The sequence below is a fragment of the Geotrypetes seraphini genome, chromosome 3 (genome assembly GCF_902459505.1).
Source record: "Geotrypetes seraphini chromosome 3, aGeoSer1.1, whole genome shotgun sequence".
Lineage (NCBI taxonomy): Eukaryota > Metazoa > Chordata > Amphibia > Gymnophiona > Dermophiidae > Geotrypetes > Geotrypetes seraphini.
The window spans coordinates 18,790,161-18,808,152 of record NC_047086.1 but is presented as its reverse complement, the minus strand read 5'-3'; the positions used below and the strand labels follow the sequence as shown (position 1 = coordinate 18,808,152).

General features: G+C 43.4%; 1 protein-coding gene across 1 annotated transcript in view; it reads right to left on the bottom strand.

Annotated features, from left to right (window-relative positions):
• ASCC3 (activating signal cointegrator 1 complex subunit 3) overlaps positions 1 to 1,709 on the bottom strand; it is a 938,401-nt gene extending 936,692 nt beyond the window's left edge. Inside the window, exon 1 of the mRNA XM_033936490.1 lies at positions 1,562 to 1,709. The gene's annotated coding sequence lies outside the window, so the exon portion shown is untranslated. The remainder of the gene's footprint in view (positions 1 to 1,561) is intronic.
• Between the last annotated feature and the right edge of the window lie 16,283 nt (positions 1,710 to 17,992).

Below are 17,992 nucleotides of genomic sequence, written 5' to 3'. Positions count from 1 at the left end.
ACCAACATTGTGCAGTAGATGAATAGGAAAATGTATTTATTTTATTGACACTTGATGTACCACTAAGCGGCCTATACCAGGCTTCATAGCGGATTACAATTAAAAATAAAATATGTATCTGTTAAATGTTGGAAATGCTTCTTCATGTCAGCAACGATGGATTATCTTGTCATGGTAACAGGAAGATGCTTGAGCAACCGGGCACCTGATGGAAGGACATTGCAGATGGTAGGAGTCTGATCAGAAGACAAGACTCTTGTTGCCACATCAAAAGCAGACAAGACACCAATGATGCCTTTTAACAATGCTTCATTTAAATCCAACAGTTTCAGCAGTTTTGGTGTTTGTTTTTTTAAATCGTTGAATTCAGTTGCCAGTTGTCTAACACAGAGGTTCCCAACCCTGTCCTGGAGGACCACCAGCCAGTCAGGTTTTCAGGATAGTCCTAATAAATATGCATGGGGCAGATTTGCTTCCCTGTCGCCTCCATTATATGCAAATCTCTCTCATGCCTATTCATTAGGGCTATCCCAAAAACCTGACTGGCTGGTGGTCCTCCAGGACAGGGTTGGAAACCACTGGTCTAACATGTTTTGTAGATGCTGTTCCATCTTTGGAACAGCCTGTTTAAGACTAGTCCAAGACCTGTTTCCTGTTTCCAAAAGTGACCAATCCTGGCCAGGATCCCAAATAGCATGATTCCATGCTGCTGAAGCCTGGGACTAGACGTTGATTTTTACCTAGTCTACCTTAACAATAGGATTATGAACTTTTGCTCCAGAAGCTTGTTCAAACCTCTTTTTAAACCCTGCTAACTGCTTTTACCACATTCTCCTTGACAGATTCCAGAAATATAAATATAGTTTCTCTGGGTTTTTGTAAATGTACTAATGTGCATCTAAGGTAGCAAAAATGGCTTAATATGGCTTGTCCAACCTTTTTTTTTATTACTGGGGGTCAACTTAAACCCCACTTTTATCAAGCCACCAAAGGGTTTTTTTTTTCCATTGCTGGCCACTGCAGTAAAAGCTCCAGTCATCCCAGTCCTTCTCTGACCGGATCTCCAGTTACTGAGGAGAGATATAATAGAGGTTTATAAAATTACAAAAAATATTTTTTCATTCAACATGTAATTAAATTCCAGAATGTGTTGCCAAAGAATGTGGTAAAAGCAATTAGCTTAGTAGGGTTTAAAAAAAGGTGTGGACATGATCTTAAAATTATTAAGATGGATTTGAGAAAATTAAATGTTTATTTCTGGAATAACCAGCATAAAATCTGTTTTACTCTTTTGGGATCTTGTGATTGGCCACTATTGGAAACAGGATAATGGGCTTGATGAAACTTTGGTCTGTCCCAGTACAGCAGTATTTATGCATGAATGTAGATGGGGTCCTAGACTTCCTGGTAAGCATGTCAAGGAAAAAAGTAGGATTACAGTACTCCCTCGATATTCATGGGGGTTACGTTCTTGGAGTGACCGCAAATTTTGAAAAACCGCAAATATCATATGCAGTACAGTAATGAAGGTGCGTGGAAGACAAAATACGAAGCAGCTCACCTAAAACCATGGTGATCACTGTGCTTATGAGCAGCCAGTTGTTAGGCAGGAAGCGCTTGCAGTCGCATCCCCTCATTGCTTACTTGCCCATTTTGAGGATCGATATTCAAAGGAAAGCTGCAGCCTGTGACCTAACCTCACATTCTCGGCACGCCCTTCCTCCTCCTCTCAGGCTCCGGCCCTGCCCTCTCACCTCTCCTTCTTTGCAAGCACTGAGATCCCTGTCAGGATTGGTTGACGGCAGAGGGGAGATGTGAACTTTCCAGCTATTGGCTGCTCCGTGAGGTAAATTATGCAGGGGGTGAAAAAACGTGAATGACTGAGCCTGCAAATTCGGAACTGTGAAGGTTACCACAGCTCCCTGCAGTAGATCTGATTACTACAAACAGTTTGAAATCTCCCCATGCTGTATTCTTTCATTTGAAAGGAAACTGCAATGAGAGGGCATAGGATGACATTAAGAGGTGATAGGCTCCGGAGTAATCTAAGGAAATAAATTTTTACAGAAAGGGTGGTAGATGTGTGGAACAGTCTCCCAGAAGAGGTGGTGGAGACAGAGACTGTGTCTGAATTCAAGAGGGCCTGGGATAGGCACATGGGATCAGAGAGAAAGAGATAATGGTTACTGTGGATGGGACATTTGGCCTTTATCTACCATCATGTTTCTATAACCATAAAGCTCTATGACCTCACAATGCAGGTGTAAAGAGCCTTAGCCTATAGGAAGAGGAGATGCAAATGTTAAGAGCCTTAGCCAATAGGGAGAGGAGGAGACAGTGCATGCTACAGATGGGCAGACTAGATGGACCATTTGGCCTTTATCTGCCATCATGTTTCCATGTTTCTATAACCATAAAGCTCTGTGACCTCACAATGCAGGTGTAAAGAGTCTTAGCCAATAGGGAGAGGAGATGCAAATGTTAAGAGCCTTAGCCAACAGGGAGAGGAGGAGACAGTGCATGCTACAGATGGGCAGACTAGATGGACCATTTGGCCTTTATCTGCCATCATGTTTCTAATGCATTCTCTGTCTTCTGTATCATCCTTCATTATTCCCTCAGTCTGATTTATTATGTAAGGAAGAGTTTTAATATATTCATCTTCATTTGTGTTATTCTGCTTTTCAATCTTACCCCAGGCTGATTAAAATATTTGGACATAAGATGGCCACGCCGAGTCAGATCAGAGTTGATGAAGTCCAACATTCTGCCTCTTAACAGTGGCCAGCCCTGGTCAAAAATATACGATAAATCCCAAAAAAGTTGATCCATTTCTTAGCGCTTATATCCAGAGATAAGCAATGACTTTTCGAAGTCTACCTGGCTAATAATTTTTTATGGCCTTTTCCTCCAAACCTTTGTTGCCTTAGCAACAGACTGAATACGCACTACACAATCAAAAATACTTTGTACAATTTATTTATGTGGTATTTTCTTCTTTTATTATTTCATATAACTGCTCCATCCCACTCATGATTTTTTAAGTTTCTTTAATATCCCCTCTTGTCTTTTCTCAAAGCTAAAAAGCCCAAACCCATTTTGCCTTTCTTCCTAAAAGAGGTGTGTTTCTATCCCCTGTATTCCATTCGTTGCTCATCTCTGAACTTCTACTTCCACTAAATCCTTTTTGAGAGAGAACAGCATTAGATTAATTCACTTGTTGCATTAAGAAGTTTTGATTTGGAATGCCATACAGATCTAAGAACTGCCCTTAGATCTATGACTATATGACATAAACATATATCGATTTATAGACCGCATTACCGGAAAGTTCTACGTGGGTCACAAAAGATTAATCAAATAAACATAACGGAAATGGAGAGCAAAAAACTTTAAGTAAAGACGGGTCTTTAATTGTCTTCTGTAATGTTGATAAGTGTAGGAAGTTAATAATAGATGCCTAAAATCCCTATCATAGAAAGCTGCCTGAAAGGAAAATAAACGGATATTTTCAGGATATTTTTTTGAATTTGCAACTTTTGACCGACAGAAAACCAAAAAGAGTGTGTGCTCCTTTGGAGTGCCTTTGAGTGGAAATAGAGAATGAATCTATTAAATAAGAAGGAGCTCGACCTAAAGCAACTTTATAGTAGATGCATGCAACCTAACTTAAAAAGAATAGGTGCTTCGGTTCATAGACAACCCCGCAAAAGACAAAGGTGCGCGCCGACAACTGAGCGCAAGACGGAGGTGCGCGCCAAAGAAAATTACAGTTTTTAGGGGCTCCGACGGGGGATTTTGTTGGGGAGCCCCCCCCAGTTTACTTAATAGAGATTGCGCCGGCGTTGTGGGGGGTTTGGGGGGTTGTAACCCTCCACATTTTACTGTAAACTTAACTTTTTCCCTAAAAACAGGGAAAAAGTGAAGTTTTCAGTAAAATGTGGGGGGTTACAACCAGTGTTCCCTCTAAGGTGAGCGCATGAGCGATCGCTCACTATTTTCAGTGGCGTCGCTTATGCTTCTTCTGGTGTCGCTCACTCGAGCGGAGGTGAGAGGAAGCGGCGGCGGCGGCGGTCTGCCCTGCTCGCCTAAGATGCAGCAGCGGCAGCTCCTTTCATGATCCCCGCAATCAGTGGCATACTAAGTGGGGGGCGGTCCGCCCTTTGTTCTCATTGGTGTAACGCCGGCCCTGCAGCTCCGGACTTCCCCACACCTGCCCCCCCTTTGGATCGCTATTATTTTAAATGTTATAGCCGCGGGGCTGTATCCATCAGTGGCTTGTTACTAAAAATCATGTTTTTCGTACAGATGGGGGGGGGGGTGCCAAAAAATGATGGGCCCCGGGTGTTACATATGCTACGTACGCCACTGTATGTAAAGATACCAGAAAGCTGGCGAAGCAAAAACTTTAAGTAAATTGTTATTCTTCTAAGTTTTGAGTATTTAACCCTCCCACAATCTCACGGGCACTCGTTTCAAGTTTCAAGTTTATTGAGATTTTGATTTAAACGCAATATCAAATATTTTCAATGCGTATAACAAAATAAATTTTGGGAAATAAATAAAACCATTTGAACAATAAACATACAAACATATCCATAGATGATTAAAATTACATAAGGAGTACAAGGATAAACTACATTTGTTTAAAAATGCGTCCTCCGCGCCTGCTCATAAATTTGTGGAATATGTAACTTGTCGCTCATGCATATTTTTTTTTGCACACACCTCATCAATCCTTAGAGAGAACATTGGTTACAACCCCCCACACCCCCCATAACGCCCCCACAACGCGGCGCGATCTCTATTAAGTAAAGTGGGGGGTTCCCCCCCACGCCCCCCCCACGCCCCCCCCCCCCCCCCCGTCGGAGCCCTAAAAACTGTAATTTTCTGCGGTGCGCGCCTCCACGCTGCACTCAATTGTCTGCGCGCGCCTTTGTCCCGGCGCACTTTTGACCTGACACCAGGTGCTTCTCTTGGGACATTTCAAAGGAAGCGAGTTAAATTTTGTCAGTTGGTTTCTACGATTGTGCATCCTAGAATAATAATAATTTTATTCTTTTATACCGCCATTACCAGAAGTTCTAGGCGGTTTACACTAAGAGAAACTGGACAGTCGGCGAAGTACAAGTGTCTCGTAAATCTTGTAATCAGCATAAAACCATCATTGGTAATTTGTGAGAAATTCATTTTCTTTGCATTTGTCGCTGCTTTCTTCACATTTATTTATGAATATGTTAAAGTGGCAGAGGTCCCAGTAACTGTTGTATGAGCCACTGAAATACAGTACAGTCGACTCTGTTTAAGTGCACGCCCTTGGGACCGGGTCTCAAAGTGCGCTACAATCTCCCTCTTCTTACACGTTCCCCCTCCCACCCCCTATACTGCCCAACCACATAACTGCCCACTTCCCCCTTCCTAATTGCAACCGATGTTAACTCGCTGTTGTCAGCACCTCTTATTGTACACCGTCTTGAACTGAAAGGTATGATGGGATATAAATAAAGCTATTATTATTATTAAATGGAGTGTATGTTTAATAGGAGTGGGGGGGAAGGTAGGGGGAGGCTGTAGTTAAGCCATCTCAGTTTAAATATGGTGCGTGGGCTGCTGGAGCCTAAAGTACAGGAAAGCTATGCCCTACACTCCCTTTCCCAGCTGTCCCAGCGCTCCTTTCCCAGCTGTCCCAGCGCTCCTTTCCCAGCTGTCCCAGCGCTCCCTTTCCCAGCTGTCCCAGCGCTCCCTTTCCCAGCTGTCCCAGCGCTCCCTTTCCCAGCTGTCCCAGCGCTCCTTTCCCAGCTGTCCCAGCGCTCCCTTTCCCAGCTGTCCCAGCGCTCCTTTCCCAGCTGTCCCAGCGCTCCCTTTCCCAGCTGTCCCAGCGCTTAAGCTAGCCATTCCCAGTCAGAACGTGATTGCATTTAACCGGAATGAACGTAATGTGAAAGAATAGAGGTTGGACCTATGACATCAGTGCGCATAAGCGGATTGTGTGCTTATCCGAATTGCAAATATTGACCTTAATGTAAAAAAATGGGACCATGGTAGTAGGCTGCGGACAACCAAAACGTGCGCTTAACCGACGTGCACTTAGGTGGGGTCGACTGTAGATGCTTTAAACCAAAACAAAACCCTTTTTCCCTCCTAGCAAGATACTTAAAAGGCAGTACTAACAAACCTGTTTCTAGATGATCCAGTTCGCTAAAAACAACAAAATCGTTCAGATTCCCATTGATTCTAAATTGGGCAAGGCTATCCACCAAGTAACTTGAACGTAGTCTGGTATACTTCTACGTTCTTTATCACCCTCCTCTTCTTTACAGCTTTCTCTTCTGCACACAGAGCAATGGGGGGATGTGATATGTCAGCTGTCTGGTGGTATAAAGCCCTGAGCCTTCCTAAATGATCTTTATCTAGCGGTGCAGCTGTTGGTTCAACTGTGCATCAATCATTACTGTGTCTCGGTTGAGGAACGGATAATTACTTTACAGGTAAACTGATGGTTCAAGCATTTTTTTTGTAATTATAAGAAAAAAATATATATATACAGGTAATTGCAGATTAGTACATTCTGCAGGAGGTAATCAGATTATTAGAGGATACGGTAAAGATTGGATTTTGCCAGCCGCAAAATAAACATCCAGGGATGCTCTACAATAAAAGCCAAATCTCCATCTGTCACACATATTACCATAAGGGAGCCTGGCAGTCCATCCCACGAGTCATCGAGTGTCAGCCGAGTTGCTCGGCTGCTTCAGATAACAAAATGGGATAGGATCGAATCCCCAGAATCAAGTACTGTCAATCACTAGGCAAAGCAGTCCCCTAAGAGGCATTTAACGGGACTAAAGCAATCACAAGAAGCTAGCGCTCGCATAAGGGGATGCTTTCAAGCAAAGGTTCAACAACCGAAACAAAAGAGGCTATGGAAAGAGATGTTCCTGATGTAGATTGATTTATTTAAAGTTCGTCGCATCCAAAATTCTGAAAATAACATTCCACATAAGACTTGAAAGGAGAGGACCCAACACGGTCTGTGTTTCGGCAAACGCATAGGGCCGTCCAGCCTATCCAACCATCCCATTGTTTGCAGGATATCTACCGTAGAGTCTAGCCAGCAACATCCTCATGTTCCATATTAGTGGAGTTCCTATTGATGCCCAGCCCACCCTACACTGAATCACCATATATGGAACACAGACCGTCCAATACAGGCCTTAGGACTTTAATTTACATCCTTCGTTTTCTAATTAGAGATCCTCTATTTTTATCCCACGCTTTTTTGAATTCCATCACCGTTTTCCTCTCCACCACTTCCCTCGGGAGGACATTCCACCCTCTCCGTGAAGAAGAATTTCCTAACATTGCTCCTAAGTCTTCCTTCCTGTAACCTCAAATTATATCCTCTAGTTTTACCATTTTTTTCTTCTCTGGAAAAGATTTGGCTCTATATTAATGCCTTTGAATGATTTAAACGTCTGTATCATATCTCCCCTGTCCCTCCTCTCCTCCAGAGTATTCATATTTAGGACTTCCAGTTTCTTCTCATACTTCTTTTGGGGTCCTACATAATGGTTTTAATTCCAAAAGGCAAATGTGGATGTAAAGTAATAGATTTAACACTTCTGGTGCTAGTAAAACTGGGTTCTGCTGTCTCTCTGTAGCATGCTTCCTCTGGGTTTGGCACCAGGTAGTTTCTGCTGCTCTCCTCTAGTCACCAGTCATAGTTTGCTTAAATGAATCTTTTTCCGTGCAATATGCACATCTGGCTTGTTCAATATGGGGCTCATATTAAAAAAAAAGGTCCAAAAAGTAGCCTAAATCGGTACTTGGATGATCAAAAAGACAGATCGTCGAAGTACCAATAATCAAAGCTGGGTTTAGACATTTCTAAAACCAGTTTAGGCCTTTCCCCTGCCTCTGAACACCTAGAGCGAAAAGAGGCGTTTTTGGAGGAGGGGAAAGGGCGGGATGGGGGCCGACCTAGGCTTAGTCGTACAGCAAGTATAACCAAAGGTTTGAGGTTGCCCAGTTGGAACTTATACGTTTTGACTTATATCAAGTCAAAACTGGTATAAGTTCTGAATAGGGGCCGCTGAGCTGAACGCGGCTGCCGCGATCAGCACAGCAGCCCCGGCAAGCTGCCCACCCCCTGCCACAGTCTCGATCGTGATTCCCCCCTGAACTGCTGCGAATACTGGAAGAAGAGATACCCAATCTCTATGCTGAGGTGCACCCCCGACACCCCCCCTGCCTGTGAATACCAACAGGAGGGATCCCAGGCCCTCCTGCCGAGGTGCACCCCCGGAACCTCCCACCTCCCAACAACTCCAGCAGGAGGGATCCCAGGCCCTCCTGCTGAAGATGGCCCCCAATCCTCCTGCGAACCCCCCATAAACCCACCAAACAAACCCCCCACCCTGGACTCCCCCCACACACTAACCTTTAACATTGGTTGGCTGACCGGGTCCCTTTTCCGGCCAGCCAGCAGGCCCACCATCCTTGGAATGGCAGACCTGCCCCTTCCCGGTGCATTGTAGGATGCACTGAGGAGGGACCTAGGGCCTGATTGGCCCAGTCACCTAAGGCCCCGCCCATAGGAGGGTCCTTAGGCAACTGGGCCAACTGGAATATATATATTACTGGAATATATATATCCACCAGACTTCGACCTTTTTCCAAAGTTGAAACAACCTATGCGTGGACATCGTTTTGCATCTCTGGAAGAGCTTTCTTCTGCCGGTACCCCTGCCATTCAGCAACTGAACGAAAACGGTGTCTTGGAAGGAATAATGAAGCTTCCCAGACATTGGGACTTGGTCATTGCAAAGCTTGGAGACTATATTGAAGGATTGTAAAGAAATACTTGGAAACCCCCCCCCCCCAACAAAAAACATGTAAATTAAAAAAAATATAGTGTGCATTATTTATGAAATGACCCTCATATTAAATATTGAAATTGATATGCATGCCATAATAGTAAAGGTATATTTAACAATCCAAATGTGCATATTGCATGGAAAAAGATTTATTTAAGCAAATTATGACTGGCAGTTTTTGAGCAAAGTTGGAATAATCGTTTTGTCAGTTAACAAATTGTTCACCCGCGTTAAAGTGATTTCTCAAACAAAAGTTGGCATCAGCAGCCCATTCCCTGTACCCCACCATACCATAACACTTGTATATCGCAACAACCTCACAATTCTGTGCAGTTCACAAAAGTAAAAGAAGACGGCACATAGAGATATTACAGTTCAGCTATTTAAGAGTTTTTCTTAAAAAATATGTTTATAACAATTTCATACAATTTAAATAAGAATGGGGACTGGAGATCAACTTATTAAAACTCTTACCCCAAAGAGCAGCCTGATAAGCCATAATTCTGTTTAAAAACCTCTTATATAAACTACTGGTCACCAAGCTCTATTAGACAGGCTGGTCTACAGCAGGCTTACTGATGATTACTAAAACCAGCATTCTTCCATTTGAGGGTTGCCCAGGCTCCTGAATGAGCTCTTGCTTGTCTTAGCACTTTGCTCTGGAATTGTCCTTTTCAGCATCCCTTTACACTCAGAGTGAATGAACAGCTCCCAGATGCCTTTGCAAGATCTTGTATGCAAATGAGCTCCATTACCACTTCTCAGACTCCCTCTGCTGGCTCGTGACAGGAACTTTATCCTGTTACAGAGTGAAATAGGAGAAATCATGACATTATAAAGAGCAAAAGATCATAGGCAAAACATAAATTTTAATAAACTAAAAACTGAGAAAAGAATTGAAACACATGAAATGTGCTGCTTAAGAGGATTATTCAAGGTACTAGAGACCTGGATTGGCTACCATGAAGATGGCCTACTGGGCTAGATGGATCATTGGTCTGACCCAGTAAGACTGTTTTTATGTTCTTAAGATCCAATGAACACCAAAGTGAATTCATCAATCTTGGGTTAAACAAAATCTATTTGGTCCCTGGAGGCCATGATGCTGTGCAGGGATTGATATTTTTTTTTGGGGGGGACACACGATGCCGGAAAATGACGGAATAGCAAAAATAGTGATGCCGATAAAGTGCAAGAAAATCGGGAAAACAGAAAACAAGAAAATCAGATGATTGAAACAGGATCAAGGACATGAATGTCCTTGCAGCAACCTTGGGAAACAGTTGATGATAGGTGAAGAAAGCTAGTCCATCGGGTCGCCAGGTATCAATATCAGTTTAACGGCACTCAAAAAGTACATGGTTTATGGGGCTGTGTTGCCTTAGTACTGTTCATTTGTATAGAGTCTGGGTTCACTTTTAGCACTGGTGATGGCTAGGAAGAACTGTCTTTTGTTTGGGATATAAATGACCATTTTTCTGCTGAGTCTCTAGAAAGTCTGCAGTAGCACAATCAATAAAGTTGCATTTCTTTAGAGCCTATCCATGGAATTCACCAGGTTTTTGACCTAATGGCTCGATTCTTGAGGCTGCCTCTATCTGCTTATCTCCCTCCCCCCCTCCCCCCGTTTATAGACACTTCAGAGCAAAGAACTGTTCTTCCCATTGTGCCTCTATGATTTGTACTAATCATTCATTGTATATCTGTATCGACTTTTCCGCGTTCACTATGTCCAGGTCTGTATACACAGGTTAGTCCAATTATGTCTGACACCGTGATTCTGTCCACATCACAAAAGGATAATAATCTTGGCCACCTCATTCTCATGATATGCTGCAGCTCTTTTCCGCAGCCACATTATGTCGGATTTTGACTTTTCCCCACTGTATGCTTGACGCTTTTTTTTCCCCTATCCACATGACTCTGTGCAAAGAATGATGGCTTTCTATCCGTAATGGATCGCTGTGGTATTCTGCTGGCATCAGCAAACCATAAAAGCGAAGCTTGAGCAATTTACTTAAGAGGCAATTTTAGGGTGGGTGGGGGGAAGCAAAGAGAAACAAGAATTGACGAGTGTATGTACAAGTCCAGAAATATTGTAAAGCAGGATATGCCACTGAAAAGCCTATTCTAAAATATAAGCAGAACTATACGTGTGGATGTCGGCAGGAACAAACATGTAAGTCAGGTAAGGATAAAAAAGCAGGAATTAGAGCCATTTAAAAGAAAAAGTGGAAAAAAAATAATGGGCAAAAGATGTGGAGGGGTAGAATTAAAAAAAAAAAAAAAAAGTCTTAAGTCCCCTTTTGGCCTAAGGCCGTAGGCATCCAAAGAAGGCAGCAGGGAAATGTCCATTCTTGAAAAAAAAAAACATCCAAAATGTGGTGTTTTTTTAGAATGGCCTACCTGTATGTTCAGGAGTTTAATCACCCAGACCGCCACTATTTGACCAAATGCCCAAAACTTTTATGCATGGGAGGGACCAGTCCATCACCTAAAACCACGAATCTCTAACCGGCGTCTGTCATAAGCGCTGATTAGAGAATCGTGGAACCATTCACCCCTCCCCCCCAATGATTGTAGCAGGAGGGATGCCCAATCCCTCCTGCCCGACACTTGCTGCGACCCCCCCCCAAACACACACACACGCACAATCTTCGCCAACAGGAGAGATGCCCGATCCCTCCTGCCTAGCACTCACCGCGAATGCCCTCACAATCTTCGCTGGCAGGAGAGATGCCCAATCTCTCCTGCCGGCATCAGCAAATCCCCCCCCCAAAAAAAGTTTCCCCTCAGATTCCCCCACCCCAGCAAGGACCCCCTTAACCTTACCCAGATCCCCCCCTCCATAGTTTATTTTAACCCACACAGTCAAAAGCTTTGCTGTAGTCGATGAAGCAAAGGTATTGGGGTTTTTGGTATCTGTGCTCTTCTCCAATATCCATCTAACATTGGCAATAATGTCTCTTGTTCCTCGACCTTTTCTGAAACCAGCCTAAACTTTGGGTAGTTCTTGATCAAGGTATGATTAGAGCCTTCGTTGTATTATTTTCAGCAATATTTTGCTGGCATATGAAATTAATGCAATTGTTCTGTAGTTGTCACAGTCCTTGGTATTACCTTTCTTCAGTATAGGTATGAACAGTGATCTTCTCCAATCAGTTGGCCATGTTTTTTCCGTTCAAATCTGTTGACACAATTGAGTGAGAGCTATGATAGCACCTTCTGAGCTTTCATTAATTCAATTGGAATACCGTCAATACCAGGTGATTTGTTTTTCGATAAAGCTTTAATTTCTGCTATGACTTCTCCTTTTAAAATATCTGGTTCATTTTTGGCTTCAGTTTCCAGTTCAGTTTACCTAATGTTATCCTTATTGCCTTATTTGTATAAATTTTCGGTATATTCTGTCCATCTCTTTTTAATGCTTTCTGGATCATTCAATATCATTCCATTGGCGTCTTTAAACATCCCCAGTCAAGGTTGGAATTTCTGTCACAATCTCTTAATTTTGATACACTAATCTGGTTCAATTTTCTGACAAATATCCTTGAGATATCGTTCTTTGTCTTACTGAATTTGACATTGAAACACTCGGTTCCTTTGTGATACTTTTTCACTATCACCGAACAGTTTTGCTTGCCTTCTTTCTTCTGCTGATTTTCTGATTTCTTCTGAGATCCAAGGTGATTTGTTGGCTTTTTCTTCTGGAGTATTATTTTGGCTTCATCACTAATTACAGTTTTGACGAAATTCCATAATTCTTCAGGCTCTCTATTTCCTATATCAAGCAAGGCAAACCTATTTAGTTTTATCCAATAGTCTGATGGAATGTTTCCAATGTCGTATTATGAGAGGTCTCTAAAGATCTTCTTCTTGTATGTCAAAAGATCGTGGTCGCTTCCACAATCAGCTCCCAGTTTAGTCCTTGCAGTCAAAACTGCAGATTTCCATCTTTGTCCTATGCAGATTTAGTCAATTTGATTTTGATACATGCCATTTGGAGAGGTCCATGTGTACTGGCGACATTTGTGGTGCTGGAAATGCATATTCATGATTGACAGATGGTTTGTTTTGCAAAATTGTACTAAGTTATCACCAGCTTCATTTCCTTCTCCATTGCCGTGCTTTCCAACCACTGCAATTTCAGATGTACTTTCTACTTTTGCATTGAAGTTCCCCCATAATGATTAGTAGATCTTGTTTCGGCATTTGATCTATTACATTTTGAAGTTGTTTGTAGAACAATTCTACATCCTCATCTTCTGCGTCTGTCATTGGAGCACATACTTGGATCAAGGTGACACTGATCAGCTTTCCTTGAAGACGGACTGACATGTCTCTATCACTGATAAAATTGTACTTTAGTACCATCTTTGAAAGCTTATTATTGAGGATGAATGCCACACCATTTTCCTTGTGTGTTTCATGACCAGAGAAGCAGATCCAAAACATAACATAAGAATTTATTTCTAGACCGCAATTACTGACGCATTGAATATGGTTTACAAAAGACTAGCTATAATATATCGTTCAAGGTGAAAGAGGAAATAGTTTTTTAAGAGCTGAAAATCTTCAAAACAAAAATGCTTGTTTAATTGAAAATGGTTCTGTCCTGTCCATATGTGCTCACTGATCCCTATCAAATCAATTTTGATCTTTAACAATTTCCAGTTTTCCTTGATTCATGCTTTGTACGTTCCAGGTTCCTATGTTGAGAATATCTTTACAGCTTCTGATCTCTCTTTTCTGTCCAGTAACATCAGCATCAGAACATCCTGGAGGCTTTGATCTGTCAGCTCCATAAACACTGGGCATACTCTGAGAGATGGTCAGATATTTCCTAGCAGTATGATGAGTTCCTTCTGACCTAGGAGACCATCTTCTAGCACAGTGGTCTCAAACTTGCGACCCATGAGCCGCATGCGGCCCGTCAGGTACTATTTTGAAGCCCTCGGTATGTTACCATTGTTCTGGACCATTGCCCGCCTCACTGCTATAACCTCATGCAAGTGCTTTCCTGCGTCTGTACGCAATTGTGAAGTGGAATGGAAAGGACAATCACGTACAGATGCAGGAAAGCGCTTGCGTGAGGTTACAGCAGTCAGGCAGGCAACGTTCTAGAACGTAAGGTAACCATTGGAGGCAGAGCAACTTGTGCACAAAATTCAACACTTCTCCTGGCGGTGACTGTTTGATTTAAGACGGTGATTGTGTCCGATGCTGGAGGAGGTGAGAGCTGAAGGTGGTTGCGGGTGAGACCACCGGACACTTAAGGCACAAGTTTTCCAGGCTCAAGTCGGATATTGATTCTCCCCTCTACAAAAAAGCCGATCTGCTGCTGCCTGAATGGATGATGCGTCGTTAGTAGGACATCTCCGCTGAAACCTGTCCACCTTAGGAGGCCCTGCTGGTAATAAAGCTACCAAGGGCATAGCTTTCAGCTGCTCATGTGCACAAGCCCCGGTGGCACGTCAAGCCCATGTACCACGACAGGAGTACATATTTTAGACAGGTACTAAAGTGTTAAGTGTTTTGCCCAGAGTCAGAAGGAGCCGAAGTGGGAATTGAGCTTACAACCTCAGGGTGCTGAGACAGCTGCTCTAACCACTGGGCCACTCCTCTCATCAACCAATTCATAACTCAGTTGTATCTCTATAGAGACAGTTTGGGATGCTTTTGAACCACTTCATATATAGACTAGAGAATGACACGGTGGCGGTTTACCCGCGGCCACCGCATTTTAGCCGCGGGTCACCCACCGAAAACGGGGAAGAAAACTAGCAGTCGCTACGGCGACGGGGACAAGGCCATTCACCGCCCGCGGGGCGGTGAATGGGTCTTGTCCCCGCAGTGAGGCATGAAGGATCGCGCGGTCCCCGCAGCTCACACCCGCCTGCCCAATCGATTCTAGTGTTTAGCCAGCTCTCTCCCTTCTCCTCACCTTAGTTTGTAGATTTTCTTTTTCGGCGACCCGCACGCTATCAGAGAGCCACGCACCCGCCGCTGCTCAGTTTCGATCTTCTGCTCTGACGCAACCGGAAACAGGAAGTTGCAGCAGAGCAGAAGATTGAACACTGAGCAGCCGCGCGTGTGCGGCTCTTTGGGAAAGCGTGCAGGCCGCTGAAAAAGAAAGCCTGCAAACTAAGGTGAGGAGAAGGGAGAGAGCTGGCTAATCACTACGATCGATTGGGCAGGTGGGTGGGGGCTGCGAGAACCGTGCGATCACCCGTGTTCCCGGCTCAAACTGTAAGGAGGGAGTGAAAGGGAAAAGGATTCTGGGCCAAGGGGATGAAAACGGAAAATGGATGCAGCGGGGACGGTGACGGGGCGGTGAATGGGATGGCAGTGGCGGTGACGGGGCGGTGAAAGGGATGGCGGTGACGGTGACGGGGCGGTGAAGGAAACGGCGGTGACGGGGCGGTGCAGAGGATGGTGGGCCGGTGACGGGGCGGTGACGGGGACAGATTTTTTCCCCGTGTCATTCTCTAATATAGACCCAGTAATCACTAAGGGCTCCTTTTACTAAGGTGCCCTAGCGTTTTTAGCACACGCAGGAAATTACCGCGCACTACGCTTCTAGAACTAACATTACATTAGGGATTTCTATTCCGCCATTACCTTGCAGTTCAAGGCGGATTACAAAAGAATTATCCAAGACGTATTACAACAAGAACTTACAAAAAAAAAAAAAAAATTGGTCATTTTCAAAAAGAGTGAGCTCAGTGCTGGCATTAAGGTCTGGCGAGTGCGGCAACGTAGCATGCGCTATTCCGCGCGTTAAAGCCTTAGTGCACCTTAGTAAAAGGAGCCCTAAGTCTAAGCCTTTCACTCTAAATTTGGATTATTAATAACAAAACAACTTTACAAATTTGAAGCCAATTTGAATCATGCAAGTTAACGCTGGACTCAAAATCTAAAAATTGAGACCAGCTTTCCCATTCCCCTGCTTCAAAAGTTTGTGAATTGAAAAGAAAAAAAAAAAAAAAAGAAAGAAAGAAAAAGCAGATTGTATTTGCTGTTGCTTTTCTTTTTTTTTTTTTTTTTTTCTTATATGACAACCCGCAGAACATATCAGTGCAACTTGAGAAACATGTCACTTTGGATGGTTATCTTGAAATTGTGCAAGAGCAGTTCCAGCCAAAAAAGCTGATTGACGTAGACAATCAAGATACTCAGAATTCACATTGAATACCAGATGCAAAGAAATGTCTTACAATATCTTCTGGTAATCACTCAATGTAGTACTTTGCACGGTGGAACATTCGTGCTCAAAGGCACGGGTTCTCGAGCCAGTCCTCAGAGCACACCTAGCCGGCCAGGCACTCAGGAAAACTGGAGTGATCAAATCAGTCTGTATTTGTCCCAGACAATGGATAAAACATAAGAACATAAGATTTGCCGCTGCTGGGTCAGACCAGTGGTCCATCGTGCCCAGCAGTCCTTAGGTCGAACACCAATGCCCTATTTGAGTCTAGCCTTGTATGTTCTGTTCCAGGAGGAACTTATCCAACCTTGTCTTGAATCCCTGGAGGGTGTTTTCCCCTATAACAGCCTCCGGAAGAGCGTTCCAGATTTCTACTACTCTCTGGGTGAAGAAGAACTTCCTTACGTTTGTACGGAATCTTTTCCCTTCTAACTGAAGCGAGTGCCCTCTCGTTCTCTCTACCTTGGGAGAGGTTGAACAATTTCTCTGTCTCTACTAAGTCAATTCCCTTCAATATCTTGAATGTTTTGATCATGTCCCCTCTCAGTCTTCTCTTTTCAAGGGAGAAGAGGCCCAGTTTCTCTAGCCTCTCGTTGTAAGTAAACCATGAGCAGGGAGAAAAAGGCTGACTGCAATAATGCAATCTCATTATGCAGTAACTTTGGGTATAAAAGGTGTTTCTCAGTCCAATTATTATCAGCACGGACACAGCAACATGACAGCAGATAAGGGCCAAATGACCCATTCAGTCTGCCCATCCGCACCATCCACTATGTCCTCCTTTCCCTAAGAGATCCCAAGGACCTGTCCCTCGCTTTCTTGAATTCAGACACAGTCTTTGTCTCCACCAGCTTTACCGGGAGACTATTTCACGCATCTACATCTATAAAAAAGTACTTTATTTCCTTAGATTACTCCTGAGCCTACCATCTCTTAACTTTATCCTATGCCCTCTCATTCCAGAGCTTCCTTTCAATTGAAAGACTCTCCTCATGCACATTTATGCCACGTAGGTATTGAAATGTCTCTATCATATCTCCCCTCTCCCACCTTTCCTCCAAAGTATACAGATTGAGATCTTTAAGTCTGTCCCCATACTATGATGAAGACCACAAGCCATTTTAGTAGCCTTCCTCTGGACCCATCCTTTTTATATCTTTTTAAGGTGCGGTCTCCAGAATTGGAAGGTGCGGTCTCCAGAATTGTACACAATATTCTAACAGTTTACTTCTAGCGGTCATTTCTAGCATGCCCTGTTAGCAACTGTTGTATGAACTCTAAAGTTACAAATTCCACTCTTAGAGCAGGGTACTCTAACCAAACAGTTTAGAACACACTGGATTTGAAAAGACATCTCTTATCTAAAATTGTTTCTTTTTACTCACTGTCCTCTTGGTCCACACAAAGAGCCCTTTGGTGTGGCTCTTCGGCAGGACCCGCCACCGGTACAGGCCCGCCTGTCATGCGGCCCTTTAAAGGGCCGTTGGAAGAGGCCTGCTGTTTGGTGGGAGAGGCTTCCAGAGGCATATGGTCAGCTGCTCCGGTGGGGAGAGGAGGAATGTTGAGCTGATTCCTTTCTCGGTGCCTTGCAGCCCTTCCCGAAACATCCACACTTAGACTAGGATTTCCTATCGAAAATGCCCTTCCACGCTAACAAATACTTTGCAACTATATAGTCTGTTTGAAAGTTGGCTCTTAAAATATTACATGTGGTTTATCAAATTAATTTCTTAACTTAACTGTGTATAAATTATACTTTTTAATTAAAGTATAACACTTTTTTTCCCTTATGTATATTAGGTGAAATGTGTGAGAATCTGTCAATTAGAAGGCTATAATTTGCATTGAGTGCTTGAATCTAAGTAACAGCATAAAATTTTAGTGAGAGTGTGGTGCAGTTGTTAAAGCT